Consider the following 19,171-nt stretch of genomic DNA (forward strand, 5'->3'; position numbering starts at 1 on the left):
CACACAATTATGTGGTCCCTTATCAGAACCAGGCATCAGTACAGCAAGGAGCGAAGCACAGTGTGAACGGGACATGCCTTTTGGCATGACTTCTGCGAAAGAAACTTGCTCTTCTTCCCACCAAACAATGAAATAACGGGCTAAAGAGAAATGGCACAATTTGAAGTTTTTAAGAAGTTCTCACAAATTACTACCTGCAGGAGATGCAAATTGTGCAAGAGAAAATGCAAGGCAACCAGCAGATTCCACGCTTTCAGTGTAAGAAAAATCAATGACATGATTTACTGAGTATTGTGTTCAGTTCTATTTATGACATCTCAGGAAGAAACGCAGCATAAAAGAACCTCAAAAATATCTTAAGGGATGAAAAGCTTTCCATATTAAGTGAAACAAAAAGATTAGGATAGTTTAGTTCAGAATTGAGACAAAATATTATTATATTAAATGATCCATCACATAAAGACAACTGGGTGTTCCCATTTAGTGTCTATCTCAAAAAAAGAGCAACAAATGCAACACAGCATGTTATAAGAAGTAAAAAGAAAATTATTCCAAATAAAATGCTTCCTGAAACGAGCTGGCACTGAATTCAAGAGGTCAGCTGGATTCAGAAAAAAACGACTAGACATTTGTACCTAGGATGAGACACTGACAGTTGTGTTAGGTGGGGTGAACCCAAAGCTTCCAACTTCAGTGCTTAAACAAAGCATCAATTATTTGAGTTGAGAAGAAAATTCGCTCATCAGCAGATTATTCCTGTGTTGCCCACTTAGGAAGTTTGGGCAGCCCGAAGGACAGGGCCACTGCGGGGGTCTGGGTGCCAGAGCACCGCCAGCACTGCTTCCCTGCCGTTCAGGTCCTGGCGCTACACTGCGCGCAAGGTGCCCGTCTCGTGGAACATGCACCAGCTGCCAAAGTCTCTTCATGCTCGCAGATCCTGTTCTCCCACTTCACCAGATCTGATGCACCAAAGAACCACAGAATACAAGATATTGTCTTAAAGATTCCTGGTCTATACTCTTCCGTCTGACCCACACTACATATCCCTTCCACCTCTGTATGCCACGTCCCTTTTGTTTAGGATTTCTCCTATATAAGCCTTCCTTTGGCAAGGCCCTTCTCAAAATTAATCTCTTTGATAACAACATGGTTCTCTGTTTTCCTTTTTATCAGATCCTACTTTTTACTTTCAGTGTTTTTATAGTTTAATATAGCAAAATTACTAAATGGTGAAATAATACTAGTATCCCATTATCTCCCAGTGGTAAGGCCTTTCTCTTCTCCTCTTATGCTTTGTTTTCTCACTCTTGTGCCAGGCTTATACTTCAGCCCTGGAAACATTCTTTGTGCTCATTTCTACTTTTTATGACTGCACAGTTGTGTTTGATACTGGGCTACTGGGACCTCAGGCTATAAACTACTTGGGCCAGGTGACTGTATGTCACACGAGACATCTTGCAATGATCCATACTTATGCATTGCTGCAGATTTGTAAGATAGTGGGAATTACAAAGGTAAGGAAGCCAGGTAGGAGTCTTACAGAAGATTAGTACTGCTTGAATGTTGTCTTACTACAAGATAGAAAAATCAGGATAAGACAACAAACGAATGACAGAAAAGGGACTTTTCTCTACACCTAAGGTAAACAACTTTTGAAGACACATACATTACTAGTTTATGGTGGAAAATAAAAGCCAGATACTGATACCTCATTCACTACTTGGTGGAGCAAGTGCCTGGTGAGGGCTTGCATCTTTGTAAAAAATCCTTTAGTTTCCCATTCCACAGCAACCATCTCCTCCCACTGCCTTCCACTTGGTGCAGTCACTTTGCCTTGTTCCTTGCATCTATGATCAAAGACAGACATTCTAATTTGAGGATCCCTTTGATAATCTTGAGAAACTAGCTACAGGTAATTTCTTGGCCATCAAAGCTAGTTCAAGCAGCTTATTCTTACTCGGGCTACTCTTCTAATTAGTATGTCATTTATTCATCCCAATAAGCTACTTTACCAGGCGTGATGAATGCAAGAAATTTTAATCTACAGCCATAAGCCACAGCAATGAAATGAGTGATGAGCTGTAAGTCAGAAGGTTAAAGATATTATTGTCTACTAGTGTTGAAGTTAAAAGGAAAATAACAACGGCATTTTACAACAGATATTCTTTAGGTACTCCTTTTGCTTTGCCTGGAATCCATCCCTGTAAAACGGGAAGCCACCAATGAAAATGCTGTCAGGGATAAAAAGCACCATCACAGATGAAAATCAGAAAAGGAATTAGCAGATACTGAAATTGTATGCTTTTAGGATTCATAATAATCAAGAATTGGTTTTTTTATTTATCCCGATGATTAAGCGTTGCGTCTGAGCATGTTTAGGATAACACCCCCCCAAACACCAGGACTGTGTTCTCTGTAGTTTCTCTATGCATTACCCCACACAGATTTCCACCACACAATGCTGCTTGCAAAGCACATCAGTCAGTAGTAGGAAAAGATGTTATTCGGTAACTGTGAGTGCACAGGTTCTCAGAGTACTCAGCTGCACAGACAACACAAGGCTTCTGCTAATGCAGAGCCTCCTACTTCTTTTCAACATTTGGTACCAAAGAGGATTTACCATAATGGTAAATGTATCAAATACAACTACCTATATTATAAATGACTCACTAAATATAAAATCCTAGTATGCAGTGTGGAAACAGACCCAAAAGCCAAGAAATCAATACCTTCATATAAAACATTGCGTTGTGGACCACTGAGAACCACCCAGTAGTTTACATGCTCTTTAGCTTGATTATCAGGTTAGCAATATCACAGCCCCTGGTAAATCTTCAAGTCCACAACAAGCCAGTGTTCCAGGCACCTTAGGAGGGGCTCCGTGATGCAGCTGTATCCCTCCATGGTGACAGAAAAGGACTAACAGCAAAACACCGGGCATCTAACAGTCAGTAATCATCTTTCTGGGCTACCGAAAAAGACATGATGTAGAGCAGGGGGAAACAACACCAAACAACACAGTCATTTATTTTAGTCGACAAAATCTGATTCCATACTTAAAAATAATCCATACGTGGAAGAGCTATGCAGTGAAGGCATCATTAAATATAATCAAGTACAGAATCAGAAAGGAAATGTAATAGAAATTCTGTATTAGTTTTTCTCTTTACATTCAATGACTGTTTTCTGCAGCTAGGGAATTTGTTCAATTTACTTCACGAGAGAAGAAATAGCCTTTGTTTTCAAAGCTAGATGTTTAAACGTATCAACTATGTAAGCTACTATAATTTTTACCCAACGCTGTAAAATGAGGAAAGGGAAAGAAGGAATCGCTTACTGCTTCTGAGAAGGCTGACTTCATGCAGGCAAAACCTAGGCTAAGAACCATTCTGCCCTGTGGGCAGAAGGAGCACCCAGCTGCATCCAGCCACTTGAAAACCAGAGGTGGCTTATCACACACAAGGAGCAACAGCATCCAGGGTCCAGCCTGGCACATGCCCTGCCGCTCTTACAGTCCCTTCTGCTCTGCGCCTTTTCTGCAAGCCCAGGAAGCTGTTCCTTCCACCTATGAACAGCCGTGCTGTCTGTCAGAGTGCTCAGATACTAATTGAGAGGCTGCTGATCATACTTGAAAATCACAAGCTTGAAACCTAGCCAGTGCTCATTCATGGGTCAGGACACAGTAGGAAACAACAAAACTGAAGCACTGTGAACAAGTTCTAGCAAAGGAAAGAAAATCAACACGAACGCTTGTTTGTAGAAATGGCACTCAAATTCTTTTTCTTTAGTTCTTCTTAACAGATATAAATGTTCTCCTAAAGGGGTTGATTGCCAAACATAAATTTTGCTACTTGTGCTTGACAGAATCCTAAAACTACAAAGCCTTTTTTATCCGGAAAAAAACCACAGCGTTAATTTTCTAGTCTTGTACTGCTAAGATGACTCAATACTAATCTACAGGGATCTGAAGGTAAAAGCAGAATCACACTACTCTGAATTCTTCACCTATCAAATGAGTTTTTTATGACCATATACTGTATTAGCACACAGGACCACTACGAGCCTACCATTGTGCAGGAATGGATTTCACAGAAACCACGCTAAGCCTAAGGCAATTACATTCCGTCACTGCCAACCCGAGTAAAATATGAAAGGCTACTATCACCTGCCCTCTTGGAGGGTCTTGAGGACAGTTCTATTCCTGCCATATGCAACACTGTGCCATTGTGAATTAAAGTGTTAACAATACTAAGAACCAGTCTAAGAGAAGCTGAGAGACCAAGACTTACTCCCCGGTCCACGTAAGCAGCATCAAGTCGCAAAGCAGCAGCAATACTCTTCCCATTGCTCCCTGCTGAGGTCCTGGGCTCAGCCTCTATAGACCGGTCAGGAGACAATATCAATAATCCATCAAATGAGGAAAATTGCTCAGGAATCTAAATCCCCAATACTGCTTCGTCAACACCATGCACAAGATGAGTAGGCCAGGTGTCCCAAGTATGGTCCATAGAAGAGACTACATGCTCTCTGTAATAAGTAATCTTGCAATTTAAACAGAAAAAAAAAAAAAAAAAAAATCTTTATAGCAGATTTCAAGGTTATGGGCTCAAACTAGGTTTAATAACACATGGTGGCATATGTTATGGTTATATAAACAGTATATGGGATCCCAACTGTTAGTAAAATGGTGAACTGTGATGGTAATTGTAACAGCAACAGCTATGCAACACAGTGTTACTCATTTCTTTTGCTCCCATACTTAAGAAGTACTATTGGTTCCACTTTGCCCTTTTAATACAAAAATGAATAAACGGAGCTCTAAAGTCATCTTCTCTGTAAAACAAGCTGCTCAGACCTTTAATCACTAGTGACTCTTGTGAATTGTTATTAGCACCCTTGGGCTGTCGCTCTCCAAAAGACAACACAGCATTCCCGGAGCTTCATACCCATGACAACCCCAACAGAAACAAACCCTTATGACTTTTGAAATAGATGCCTCTGCATGCGGAGTCCAAGCACTGCCCTTTTAAGTCCAGACTTTTTTCCGGAACTGATGATAAGGGGGTGGTCATGACTTCCACAAGCTCATGAGGTTCCTCACTTCTCTCAGTGGAGTCAGGCAAGCCTGGCCTAAACTCTTCAATCCCAGTTCACAAATGCACATAATAAATATTAATTATTTTCTCAAGCCTTTTTTCAGTGTAATCAGTGACTATCTCTGCTTTCAAATTTCCTGCCCTCCCTATTTACATTTTCTTTCAGACTTCTCGTAAAAAAACTTGACTAATTTTAGGAAAAAGATTAATACATATCGTCCTACGTCAACTCGGTAACAACCTCCTACTTACAATCGGATTCAGACCTATCACCTACAGCCAGGCCTAATCCACATAATATATACTGCATTTAAATCATTTTAGTTTCTTAATAACATAGCAAAAAAAAAAAAAAAATGAAATGAAATTAAATCATACTATATTTAAAAGTTAATTTAGCCTTTTGTATACTTGTTAATGAAGATACCTATTCACTAAAATTCAGCATCTGGAAAGAAGACATACGGAGGCACAAGGAAGGGAGGACACGTGATTTTGCAAATACAATGAATTTGTGGTTTATTTTAAAAAGCAAACCTTTTGGTTTGCGATAGTATTAGACAGTTATTCAACAGAAAAAAAACAGTGTGAGTAATTTGCATGAAGATTCAAGGTTTACTATTTTGGATTTCCACAGAGATTTGCAGAAATATTTTTTGGCAGAACCAGAAAATTAACCACTACTAACTTTACCTTCTATGGCTGTTTTAAGTACATCCTACCCAGAAAATCCTCCATGTAAAAATCAGTCAGAAAAGTTTAAGTCAACTGTTTTAAAAAGCTTTTGTTGAAACAAATTATGTTAAGTGATTCCAAAGCATTAATTTGAATAGAAATTGCAATATGTCAGACTCAAAGACAGCACAACTATGTTTGGATGCCAGAATTCAGTATGTAAAGAACCCCCAAAATTATGAAATTCAATAATAGGATATTTATCAACAGTTTATCACGTCTGTATGCAATTGTATGACTTGGCCCTTGCGTTGCTTCACACAAGTATGCTGAGAAACTGAAGCAGATTTGCTCTGCGCTGTTCAGGTTCTCAAAATACGTATTAAACCAAAAAATTTTGATGCACAGAAGTGTTTTTTTCTCCCTTTTTTCTGCACAGAGCAGAATTTGGTATTGCAGGGACAGAAAGAGTAAAGAGGTAAGTTCCTAGCCTCTGAAAAGCTAGCAGCATTTCTCAGAACGCACTGGTGATAAGGAGCAGCTTCCTAGAACCTCTCCTTTGCATTTAGCCCTGGTTCTGTCAGAGCAGGACACGGCTCATACAGCAGGGCTGCCGCGGCCCTCCGCGCTCCCTCGCCGGCGTCAGGAAGCAGGTGCGCAGCCACTGACACTCGCACCATTTTTGTGGGGCTTCTGCTTTGCTCCAGTTGACTGCCAGCCCGCTGCCAAGCCCGCTGCTTTCTGCCAAATGCAATTCAGTACCAACATACTGTACTTCTGTTCCAGCAGAGAATTCTTCCAAGTCTGATATAATTCAACATGATTAACAAAATGATGGTTTCGTAGTGCTAATTAGCATTGTGTAGTCAGAAGATAGACTGTAGGTCTGTATCTCTAATGTCCTATGTTAAATTTGTTCTCCAGTCATAAAAGACTGGTACATTAACCATGTCTTACTTTCACATTTTTCTTTTCAGAGAAGCCTGGATGAATTGCAATGCACAGTCTGAAACACTCAGCAGATGATTTCACTGAAATCTCAACTAAGACAAATTAGACGAGATCTTCAATCACTGCCTTGGGACATGTGGGCGATGTATTACATTTTACAAGTAACAGCATTTGGAAAAATTCAGTTCTCACTCTTCAGCCACTGTACTTTCAGTTGCATGCTAAAACTTGGAGAAATAAAAACTGGAAAGGAGAAGAGCAGAAGAGAGACTTCACAGAGATAATGAAATGGCTGCTTGCTGAAATTAGGCAACATTATCTTTAATGTCTGCAGTGCTGAGCTAAAGAAAGAAAAAAGCAGATTCCTTATACTGCCCAGTGCCTTCCCTTTTAGCCATGGAGCCTTCTGCAGGAGCTAGTTTGAAGTAAGATATGAAGCTCTAGGAGCAAGTTCACTTGGGTGAGGGTTTTTATTTTATAGGGTGCAATGGAAGAACTAGTTTGAGGCTATGTAAAAGTAATAAAATAAACTCTGCCTCAAATCTCTGTGAACCTTTAATATGCCAGGATCCATAGGCAAATCAAAGTCTCAGAAGGTCCCTGGACTCTTACTGCTTGGTATGCCTATTCATTTCCTGGCATGCACTTTATTTTTACACTCTAAAAGTAAAGCATAAAGGAAAAAATTAGGAGGACCTGTCAAACTAATTTTTTTGAAGTCCGATTTCAATCTTCCCTATGAAAAATGTGATTCAAAAATTCATGCAGTTATTACTGTCCAAAGATTGTAAATTTTTTAAGCTGTTTGGATGGATGTGGTAAGTTCTCACAACAATGTGGACAATAACTTTGTTTTCTTGTAGATCCATACATGGGATTGCTATACCAAGACGCAGCACTACTACTACTGCTAAACATAATCAAACAGATCTCAGGTGAGTACATGATGTTTCTTACAGCGGTAACCAAGTTGTGAATCTTATGCATTTAAAGGTGATGCATCAGGTGGCTGGCTTAAAAGTCGTACACAACTAAAGCACAATTGAGGGTATTATTTTCCTTCAATATTATTATTGTAATATATGGGGATAAATGCAATACTGCAAGTATACAGCTTCAATTGAAATGTAAACTGCTTGTTGATATTGTCTCTTCCAGTTTTCCTTTTATAATCATGAAAGTGATTCTAAAACTTGCTGTACCCAAAACACTTGGGAAAGAGATTAAAATCACTGAAAGTTAGGTGTAGTAGTAGTTTAGGGGTTAAAGTCACATAAATAGTGCCTTCTTTAGAAATACACCTGCATAATTTGTATATTGTAGTGGCAGAGAGTATATATTATACATATTTATAAACACACACACACAAAGAGGAAGAAATTCATGAGTATGAACTATGGCGGTATATTTCTGAGATCTTCAGCTTGAGATCTACATAAGACATACACAGCACAGGCAGAAAACTAAAATAAGTGTGACCAGATAAAAGAGGACATAAGACTGAGAAGATACAATGAAAGAAAAAACTATACTAGTAATGAATCCCAGGAAAAATTAGATAGCCAGCTAATCCCAATGAAAAATGCAAACCCACGGAATGTTTAAAACATATTTCTATAGAAACCAACTCACCAGAATCTAGCTAGCATGATATACTAAACCCCAGCTAGACGCTCTGGGATAGCTATTGTAGCAGAATCTGTGCGAGATTATACGGCTTTGCCCACAGCAATGGTTTTGGGAACGATTCCCACTGCTGCCTTCGCAGTGGGTCTGCAGTACCAACACTCACCTTGGGAACATTTCACCCCCACACATATGAAATGTTCAAAGCGCCATTTTAGCTCATGGTGGACATAAGCAGCAATGGCTGTTTGGGTAGTGCAGGTGGTTGAAAGTCTTTTTTTTTTTGTGTGTAGTATTTACTGAAATACATGCCTTCATAGAGACCTACACATCATTTATAAAGTTCCAATAAATAACTTCCGATACATAAAATACAATCCAGCTTTTAAATAAGCACTGTAAAATCTTCCATTACTATAATAACTTTGTGGACACGAGCAGATGCAAATTATGGCAATTTCTTTATTTTAAAGAGGAGGGGAGAGGTTATAAGACATAATGTTTTGAGCAAGGAACTTCCAAACACAGTTCTAAAATTATCTTCAGCTTTGATACATCACCAAACTCTACCTCCCCACACCCCCTTTTGCCCATTTCTAAAGCCTTTCTTCCTTCTCCTCTCCTGCTCGCATGCTCATGTGCTTTATCTGATCAAAATTCTTTAATTATGTGAAGGGCATAAATACTGCTACTAACAGCTACTAGTTCCCATTTGCTTTTCAGAAATGGGTGCGTTACACTTTAAGGCATTCTCTACGCTATTAGGTATTCCCAGGACGCACTATTACCAAGAGGCAGTATGCAGAGGAAGAAGTAGAGACTAAACCATTTTTTGCATTAACAGGAGGATCCTCCAAGTGTTTTGCAGAGTGTGCTCTAGGGCCATTCAATTGTTCTACAGTGTATTACAAGCAAAAGACATTTAACTCTGTTTCTTCCAGGACCAAAGTGTAAATGCAGGGAATCAGGTATTTATCCAATGCAGGTAACAAGATTTCTACCTAGCAATGTTCTGCAACTGAAATGTAAATGATGCATGAAAAATTGATCCTTATTAAATGTTAAACACAAGCTTTTTAACAGAAAAGTAGGGAACACAGCAATGATTTCTGTCATCACCAACAACGGCAGCCCTACAGCCCCGAGGAGCCTACAGTTCCTACCAATCTGTGATCAAGTTAATAAAGAGCAAGTGCAGCTTCAGAGAAATTATGGGTAGTTTATTATGTGCATTCAGAGAGAGACAGCCACGAAGCATTGCCTTGCTAAATGTTATAAAAGTTCTTATAAATATTCATGTGCAGCATTTGTACTCCAAGCATTTAATCATTTCTTTACAAAGAAGGAATGGGGAGAAAGGGAGAGAAAGAAATTACTGTTTCCTCAGTTCCAAAGAGTTCAAGGCAACATAAAAGACAAACTCGCACGCAAATGAATCAGACAGCACCAAACCCAGAAACTTCCAAGCAAGAAAATTTTTTCAGGGCAGAATTTTATTTCTTTTTTTTTTAAATTACATCTGAAGTATTAAAATAGTTTGCAGATACTAATGATTTTTTTTGCTCATTTGAATTACTTGATTTTGAATTTTGATAGTTTTAATTTCTATGTCATCAGCTTTTGAAAAACAAGATTGATCTGTTGCTTCTGACATTTATATGACGACAGATATAGTTGGCTGTACTCCTCTGCTTTTCCAAAACCCCATTGTCAAAGATGGACCTAACGTCACAGCACCAGATAAACATGGCTGCTCCGCAGCGGCGAGGCATTGTGCAACTTGGAAACTCAATCCATTGATACACAGCTGTTGTGAGCTAAAATAGCAAGAATGAAAATCCTGCCGTCACCCCTTGAAAGCATGGCATTTCTAACTCTGTTCTATGGCATGCAGCCTCCTGATTAAGCCTCTCTGATTTAAAGTTTATCAATACTACTGTGAATTAATATAGATTACTGTAACACATGCTGACAACACAAAAGCCTGTTCACAAGTGGCTTGTGCACAAAAGAGAAAAGATTGCGAAACAGCTTTGACAAAATTATAAAACCAATATAAAAGCTAAAAGATATAGAGTAATAACAGCAGAACTCCTCAGAAATCACACAAGCAGAGACAGCAGCGAGGGACCAGCTTAGACCTCCTGCCTTGTCGTGATCCTGCCTCCAAGATAACCAACTCTCCACCTTTGACACTCTTTTACCTCCTTGTCCAAGAAACATTTTACACTATAATTTTGGATATGACTATCTTTGCAGTATCTTTCAGATACTACACTCTGGATATACCTCCCCATGCAGGATGGTACAGTTAGAGAGAAAAAAAAAATAAGGAGATGCTTAGTTATGTAGATGCAACTTCTTCACACATAGCTTAGTTAGCAAGTAACCTTGTGTTGGATGAAGAGGGCAGAAAACCAAAGCTAGTAGCAGAAGACGCTTATTGCTATGGTACTTTTGGTTCCCTCTTGTATCAATCAAGTCAGATTGCTGTCAGATGAACCTGAGTCTGCTCTCAGGTGTATCGGACAAGTCTCAGTGGAGTTATTCCAGGCACATACCATGCTTAGAAATACAAAGCAAAATGAAAAGTGGTGCTGCCTTTTCCTTCCCTCAGGAAAACTGCCTCTTGCAAATGCTTTTATCATTTTCATTATATCCTGTTTCATTTGCTTTACCATCTTGACTGGAACAATAGCTAAGACATAATAGAAAAAGATTTTTCCACAGGCTGGTTCTAATTACATTAAATCTCAAGTGAGATAGGACATTTAAATAAGAAACAACAACTGCAGAGTCTGAGATAATAACATACCAAGATACTAGGGTTTTTGAGAGTACTATTAAAATGATGCATTAAATGTTACGTGTACCCCAATCACGTTTCAACATGAAAGCCACACCACTGCAGAAAGAGATCAGCAGTTATCGTACTCAGTGTTCAACTATGAACAATTACGAAACATTATCCCTCATGCTGGAAGTTATATTGATCTTTGTAACATAAACTGTGAGATACATGCTTAAACTTCTGCATAAGGTGAGGCAGTTGGGAATGCAGGGTCACTGTAGGATTAATCACCCCATAAACCACGATGTCAAGTTGAGAAAGTTTTGAGGAGCTCCTCGATTTTGTAGCAAGTTGTACCTTTAACATTTTGTCATGATAATACTGAATACTGTTTTAATGTGCTGGAAAAACCTATACTCTTCAGATTGCTGAAAACCACTGAAATATAAACATGCTAAATGGAGACTGTGGCTATGTGGTCTACAAACACAGTGAAACCTGCTATAGTCCCACAGTTTGTGTGTTTAATGTTATAAACCACCACACAGCTGTGCCTCCAGTATTAGTGCTTATGGGAGTCTGCAGCAAATGCCACTACTGGAAACCAAAACCAAAGAAAGGGAACTTATGTGGGGAGGGAAGGAATTTAATTACTCCTCTCCAGCTGAAGCAAAGCAGAAGGGTTGGCCTGTAGGAATGATCTGGATGAGGGGATCAAGTGCCCCCTCAGTGAGTTTGCAGACACCACCAAGTTGGGCAGGAGAGCTGATCTGCTTGAGCAGAAAGGCTCCATAAAGGGATCTGGACAGGCTGGAGAAGTGGGCTGATGAGGTTGCACAAGGCTCAGTGCTGGGTCCTGCACTTGTGTCCCAACAACCCCCCACAACACTCCAGGCCTGGGCAGAGTGACTGGAAAGCTGCCCAACGGAAAAGGCCCTGGGGGTGTTGGTCAACAACCGGCTGAATACGAGCTGACAGTGTGGCCCAGGAGGCCAACAGCATCCTGGCTTGTGTCAGAAGTAGTATGGCCAGCAGGATTAAGCAAGTGATTGTCCCTTTGTACTCAACACTGGTGAGGCCACACCTTGAATACTGGGTTCAGTTTTGGGCCCCTCTCTAAAAGACAGACACTGAGGTGCTGGAGCACGTCCAGAGAAGGGCAGTGAGGCTGGTGAAGGGTCTGGAGCACAAGTTCTGTGCAGAGCAACTGAGGGAAGGGGGGTTGTTTAGCGTGGAGAAAAGGAGGCTCAGGGGAGACCTTACTGCTCCCTACCTGAAAGGAGGATGTAGCAAGGCAGGTGTCTGTCTCCTCTCCCAAGTAACAAGCAATAGGACGAGAGAAAATGGCCTCAGATTGCACCAAGAGAGGTTTAGATTAGATATTAGGAAAAATTTCTTCAGCAAAAGGTTTGTCAAGCACTGGAACAGGCTGCCCAGGGAAGTGGTGGAGTCACCATCCCTGGAGGTATTTAAAAGGTGTGTAGATGTGGCACCTGGGGACATGGTTTAGCGGTGGACTTGGCAGTGCTAGGTTAATGGTTGAACTCAATGATCTCAAAGGTCTTTTTCAACCTAAACAATTCTATGAAGGGGGTGGGATAGTTCATCAATTTTCTTTCCTTGCAGTTAGATACTAGACTGAATTAACATTAAACGATGTATGGTGATTCAATAGTGTATGGCTAGAGCTCAAACAGTAATGTCCATACAGATTTGGGTATCGGTTACTTACTTGTTCAGCTGTTTTTCTATAGTCATCACAGCGAAGTTTCAAGGAAAGTACCTAGATACTGAAGATTACTTTCGGTCAATAAATAGAATCTGTGATTCTAAATTTTATGCTTAGAGAATATAAACTTTCACAGCAGCAGTTCAGTAAGTAAAGCATTCTTGTTTAAATAGCAAAACGTATAGTAATTCTCTATTAATAATGTAATCAAGCACACAAAAGAGAATTGAAAAGGTTTATTTCAGCACAAAAATTTTTTGTGTATGTGTGTGTATATTCTACACTTCAGACTTGCATCACTAAAAGTGCTCTCATGCACTAATTACCTATGTTTGTCTAGTGAACAATGTCACAGCACTGAAGAATGATTGTTCACCTGCAGAAAGTTGAGTAATAATAGCTATATGACCACATTGCAAAAATATTTTCTAAATGCAGCTCAGAGACATCTGCACAGCCACTGCAGGAGATGCCTGTCTGAATAGGTCTACATTTGAAAAGAAATTACAGACAGACATGAAGGTAGTCAGTAAAAGACACATGCAACTATTACTACATGTGAAAATATTTAATTTGCATTTCAAAAAGAAGGAATTTAACCTGTATATCTTTCTCTATCAACTACTGTTTTTGTTAACTTCCTTTAGGCCCTTATGCTAATAAGACATTTGTAAACTAAAATTAGTTGAAGACGCTCACCTTCATATGTACCCTCACCCCTTCTCTCGTACTGGCTCTGCTGTTCTCCTGACCCCTCTGAACAGACTCAGCTTTCAAACTGCAGCAAATTAACCTGTGGATGGGATCGAAGAGTTGTTTTCTGTGGGGTCAGCAACTTGAAGGAGCTCATGAAGATAAGCAAGAAGCACCAAACATCCAGCCACAGAGATGACAAACACTGCATGGCCAGGAGCAGCCGTGAGGGAGCTGTTACAGCTCTGTTACCCTCTGCACCCCAGGAAGGGATGCTCTGCCGAGATTTCAGCGGATGAAGAGCAGCAAGTTTTATGGAGGCATCGTGGCCTACAGACAGATTCTGTTCTGAAGCTCTTGTGCTCACATTGCCTGACTTGCTGTCTTGCATAAAAACCTTCCACTCTGCTCAAGGATGCCTTTCAAAAGAATACTTCAGTCATTTAAAATTACAGGAGCAGTCTGTCGCAACCTCTGCTGTGAGGGCCACCTTAGCACCATTTTTCTGTCCAACGGATTCCCCAGGACCAGATGTTTTCCTTGGGAAGAGTGAGCGGTGAAAGTAAATCGCAAAGGACATAACCTTATTTTACCTGTTCTCAAGATACAGACAGGTGTGCATCTTCATGTGGGGCTACAGACAGGTATTACTCATTTACAGATGCTCTTAATTTTTTTTTTTTTTTTTTGCACAGTTCCTGGCATATAACTTCTACACATTGGATGCAACTGAAATACCGGTGCATAATTTTACATGCAAACTAAACAAAACGCTATTTTTTCCCCAAAAAAAAGAGTAGTAACTTGAAAACTTGCTAGTCTTGATCATCAGTTGAAATACAGGCTGATAACAACAGAGGCTGCACAGAGAAGAGGTCATGATGACCCGAGTACTGAAGAGAGAAAGCACTATGAGGAGCGTTTCCTGAAGCTAGGACGTCCATAAAAGCGAATGCCAGTGCTGCAGTGCTAGTAATTCAGTAGCATAAGGACAAAAATAGGGAGACTTACTTCAACAAATTGGATGTGATATATCTCACTTTTAATGCTGTATCCCATGGCTACTGAATTACTGAATCTTCATTGACTGTTTTATGTCACACGCACTCCCAATGTGCTATCCAAGTTTCTTCCTACACAGGCTGGTGGTCTCTCATTAAGACCAAGATTTACACAGCAGATTTCAGATTTTATAGAACCCACTGTGCTTTCTAAAGATCTACCTTTTCTTCTAATCAACTGAAATAACACCTTTTGGCTATGACTCCTGTTTTTGTTTTTGTTTTTTTTTTTAAACTTGCAGTGCATATTTCTCAGTCAGACCTCTAAGGATGTTAGTAAGATCTATTCACACAGTCTCTCTCACTGTTTGCCCCCGTTTAGTTCTCTGATATACAAGTACTTCTATGCTACAGGAAATGAGGACAACAGAAAGCTGCAGATCCCATGAATGTAAAAATTGTCTTGAAGGCATGGAACAATCCAGCCCTAATTACAGCCAGCTGGAGTCTGCTCTCTTTGCAGTAATACTTAGATAATTAACCATATACTGACTGATGCAAGACTCAAGCATGTCACCACCACTCAGATATTCACGGTTAATTTTTGTATCCATCACTGAACTCAAGCTTAATGGATATTATCAGCTAAAATCTTGAAAATCAGTTAACACACAGTCATAAGTTAGGCAAGGATTATTTTTCCTTTAGTGAGCTTGGTGCTATCTTTCTTTAGCTGCAGAAAAAAGTGTCTTTTCCATTAAAAAGGCAAACTCATTAATTTTGATTAATACCTGTAAATTCACTCAGTTTAAGCCCTAAACTTAAATACAGAGGCCACAACACTGATGTAATAAAATAACCCCCCCAAATGTTCCAATAGGCATTGTCAATGTAATACACATTTATTTCTCGCAGTATGCCATCTTTGTGTTTCTTCCCAAGTAAGCTTCATAGGGATGTTGAAACCAAATAATACAATGCCCCAAGACAAATGTACTGATATGCCTGCTGATGCATGTACTCTGAAACTATTACAAAAGAGAACGGCAGAGATAGATAGTGCTCAAGAAGTCTGAAACGTTTGGAAAGCCAAACTGCTAACACATCCTTCCTCCTGCTTGTAACAAAATATGTTTTTGTATTGCTAGGTACCTGAATTGTATTTGCAGCAAAAAAACACATATGAAAGAGGAAGTCTGTACAAACAAGAGAAAGTTGTCTTCCCCAATTCTATTTTCAGCAGTCCTTTCACTGCAAATACGAATTTTTAGAGATTCAATCCATCTGACTGGTTATACCACTAGTTAGTGCTGTACTGATCAGGAGAAAACATTTTATCACTGCTTTTTATCGAGTGGTAGCTTCTGCAACTTTTATTTCTATTTACTAATCAAGAAATCTACTGTGAAAAACGTGAAATATTTTAACCTGGTGAAGATGTTTATAAAAACAGCAATACACCACAGAAGTTCTTTGCAAAGACACAGTGCAAAGAATTATAACTAATCATTAATTTTTAGATCTTGGGTAGGGCTATAAAGAAGAAAAACAATGCATCTCAGTAGCATACTTGCAGTGTTCTCAAAAAATCTGGGTGGGGAGGCAAGAATGTAAAGAATCTGGAATGGGGATTCTTTTCATTTTCTATTTTTTTTGTCCTCACACCTTCTTATCTAGTATTGAAAAATAAACAAACCCAATTATGTTTGCACACTGCCTAACATACTCCTTTAGTAGGAAAAAGTCTGAATTTTGTTAAATATCCTTGGAATGCCGCTGAAACACAAATCACAAAGCGTCATCAGAACAGAGCAAGTTAAAGTGTAACCTGCAGGGGTTTTATTGGAGAATACACAGAATTTTTATTAACAGAAATGGAAAGTAATAGAATAAAAATAAAAGCTTAGCAAAAAAAAAAGTTAGCTTATATGAAGAATGACATGTAAGACATGGCTGAAAAAGAAAGCAAGCCAAGTATTTTTGGAATTATTTTGAAGTCCATTAAAACTCCTACCTATTCAACTATCAAACATTTTTGCTTAAATATACGCTAATGTTCATATTTAAAATAGTGATGATTGGGCAGAAAAAAATCCCGCTTTTTGAGAATAAAGGAAGAAGCAATTCAGCAATTCATCATCAGCAATTATTTCTGAAAGCATTTTCAGGGAGTTATACTTGGAGAGTTAAGGAAATTCATGTCTGAAAGGACAAGTTGCATTCGGGATAAATTGCTAAGAAACCCTTTGAATCTGAGAGGCCTCCAATATTCCTATTATTTTGTGTTAAGAGGTGAGATAAGAGATGTTGCTAAAGCAACCCACGCTATGGGGTGGCTGCTGTAGTGTATGGGGGGCATGTGACTGCCCAAACCGGGGGCCAGTGGGACCACCTGCGCCCCACGCACACCAGCAGCTTCCAGCGTCTCCAGCACGGACCTGGGCGACCGCAGGGAGGAAACGGCTGCGCTGGGGGAAGGCAAGACATCCTCTCCTGACACAGCGTGCAGCGCTGCTGCCTTCGCTCTGGTTCTCAGGTATATTTTTAGATGTGGCTGCTTGCTGTTCTCTCAGTGCCTCACTCCACTCTTAATATTAACAGACAGGCCAGAAGTATTTATTTACATAATCGCCTATATGCCATTTCCTATTAGGGAGAGTACGGAGCTAACGTAGCAACTTTGATTTACAGGTTGTAGCAAAAAAATAGCACCAACACCATAGGCTGTAACTCTTGAGTATCTGAACAGCACTTAAAAAAAAGAAATCTTTTAATGGCAACTACATACGTAACCTTTTCCAACTCAGCAAGAAAGTTCTTCTTATTAATACAAAATGATTCTTGCTTGAAGCAGGTTCAAGTGTGTTGATGATTTTTTTCAACCCTAGAAGTTGATCATTTTCTTAATTAGCAGGATCTGAGATGTGTTCAGGGTTTTTTGCGGTGTTTTTTTTTTTGTGTTTTTTTTGGGGCTTTTTTTTTTTCACTTTTAAGAATGGGAATGTGTCTCTTGCCAAGACCACATCACGTAATAACAGGCTAGAGAAGAAAGAAAGAACCCAGCATGAAAAATACAATCTAATTATCACCAACCCAACAGCTGATAAGTGAAATGACAAATACACCAGGTTTCACATGATGGAAATTAAGGGTGAATTTGTTATGAATGTTAAACAAATGAAAATTGGAGACCTCACCGTAAGCAAGGCCTCTTATCTCCCCATCACTGAAAATTCACTGGTCCTGCAATAAGCAATCTGCCATCCCATCACAAGAAGAGCTGGAAGACCCGATACCCAGCAGCAGAGTTGTTTTGATGTAAAATACAGGAGCCTGTTCAAAATGAAGAGCAGTACTGGCTTGGAGCTTCACAAATTTATGAGATGATTTTTCCATTTTGCCTGTCCTGCTTATTTGAAGTTTCCAGGGACAGCCACCACACCAGCATGAATTTAACAAACATAAGCATCAGCCTCCTCTTATCAGATGAACTGACTAGGACAATATTTTTAACAGACCTGTGATGGGACAGATTTCATAGATATGCGTAAGTGAAAATGGAGAGTAATGCAAGCTAGTGAAAAATCAGAATTGCCCTTTGGAAAGAATTGCATATAGGGACATTTAATAAATATTTTCATGTTACTGCTGCTTACTCTGTCAGTGTTTCCATTTTGAATCATCACCTTCAGACATTTAAACCTCAACTGAAAAAAGCCTGGTTGGACCTCAGAAACTAGCAAGCCAGGTCCCAGGGGAAGAACAAAGTCTTTCCTTGACTCCCTGAACCCAAACACATCCCAGATTTAATATTTTTAGCTACTTTTGAGATAGAGCTAAACATCCCAGGGTTTGAATCTTTCTTTTGTTCATATCTAGTTGAAGTTAAAATGTTACCCTGCCCCTTCCCTGGTTTAGCTCTGTAACTCTGCGATTCCTGTGACACGGATGGGGAAGGCAGCCGGCCGGTTCTGGGCAAGCAGCACACAGAACACTGCGCCCCTGCTCCCCATGTTATTTCAAACCTTAAGTACAAAGTAACTGACACAGCAGTTGAAGTTTAGCAAACTGTTCAGGAATGTACAAAGGAAGTGCAGTACAGAACTGTAACATCATTAAAAGAGTATTTTAATGGCTACTATCTTAGAAATACTTTTAACCCAATAGCCCCTCCCTGTCTTCTGCAGGTACCTAGCTTTATCTACAGTATACATCAACCACACCAGGCTCTGCTTCAGTGCCAGTATTTTATGTTCCTTCTTTGCTCTACATGCCAAGCCAAAGAGAAGAAACAAAGGCTGGTGGTGTTCCTGGAAAAAAAATAGTTCTGCAGAAATTAGTGGGCAGTTTCCTTTCACGCGCACATAGGCTTGCATTCTATATGATGAGTTAACCTATGCAAACACATTTGCAGTGTAATGCCTTTTTAATGGAGAGTGTCTCTACAGAAATGTGTGTGGGTACTGCATATGGGAGAGGAGGTTGATAATAGTTTCAGAAAAATTCTCTCCAGCAGTAAATTACTGTGTGGCTGGAGAGCTAGGCAAGCTGTTGAACAAAGGTGTGTTCAGCTGCCTACAGCCTTCCATTGTTATTGAGAAGGTGGTGA

General features: G+C 39.6%; 1 protein-coding gene across 1 annotated transcript in view; it reads right to left on the minus strand.

Moving 5' to 3' along the window:
• PEAK1 (pseudopodium enriched atypical kinase 1) overlaps positions 1–1,821 on the minus strand; it is a 51,555-nt gene extending 49,734 nt beyond the window's left edge. The window contains 1 exon segment of the mRNA XM_032990259.2: positions 1,709–1,821. The gene's annotated coding sequence lies outside the window, so the exon portion shown is untranslated.
• Between the last annotated feature and the right edge of the window lie 17,350 nt (positions 1,822–19,171).

This window comes from Tyto alba, unplaced genomic scaffold, assembly GCF_018691265.1.
Source record: "Tyto alba isolate M040663 unplaced genomic scaffold, T.alba_DEE_v4.0 Super-Scaffold_41, whole genome shotgun sequence".
In the NCBI taxonomy this organism is placed as follows: Eukaryota; Metazoa; Chordata; class Aves; order Strigiformes; family Tytonidae; genus Tyto; species Tyto alba.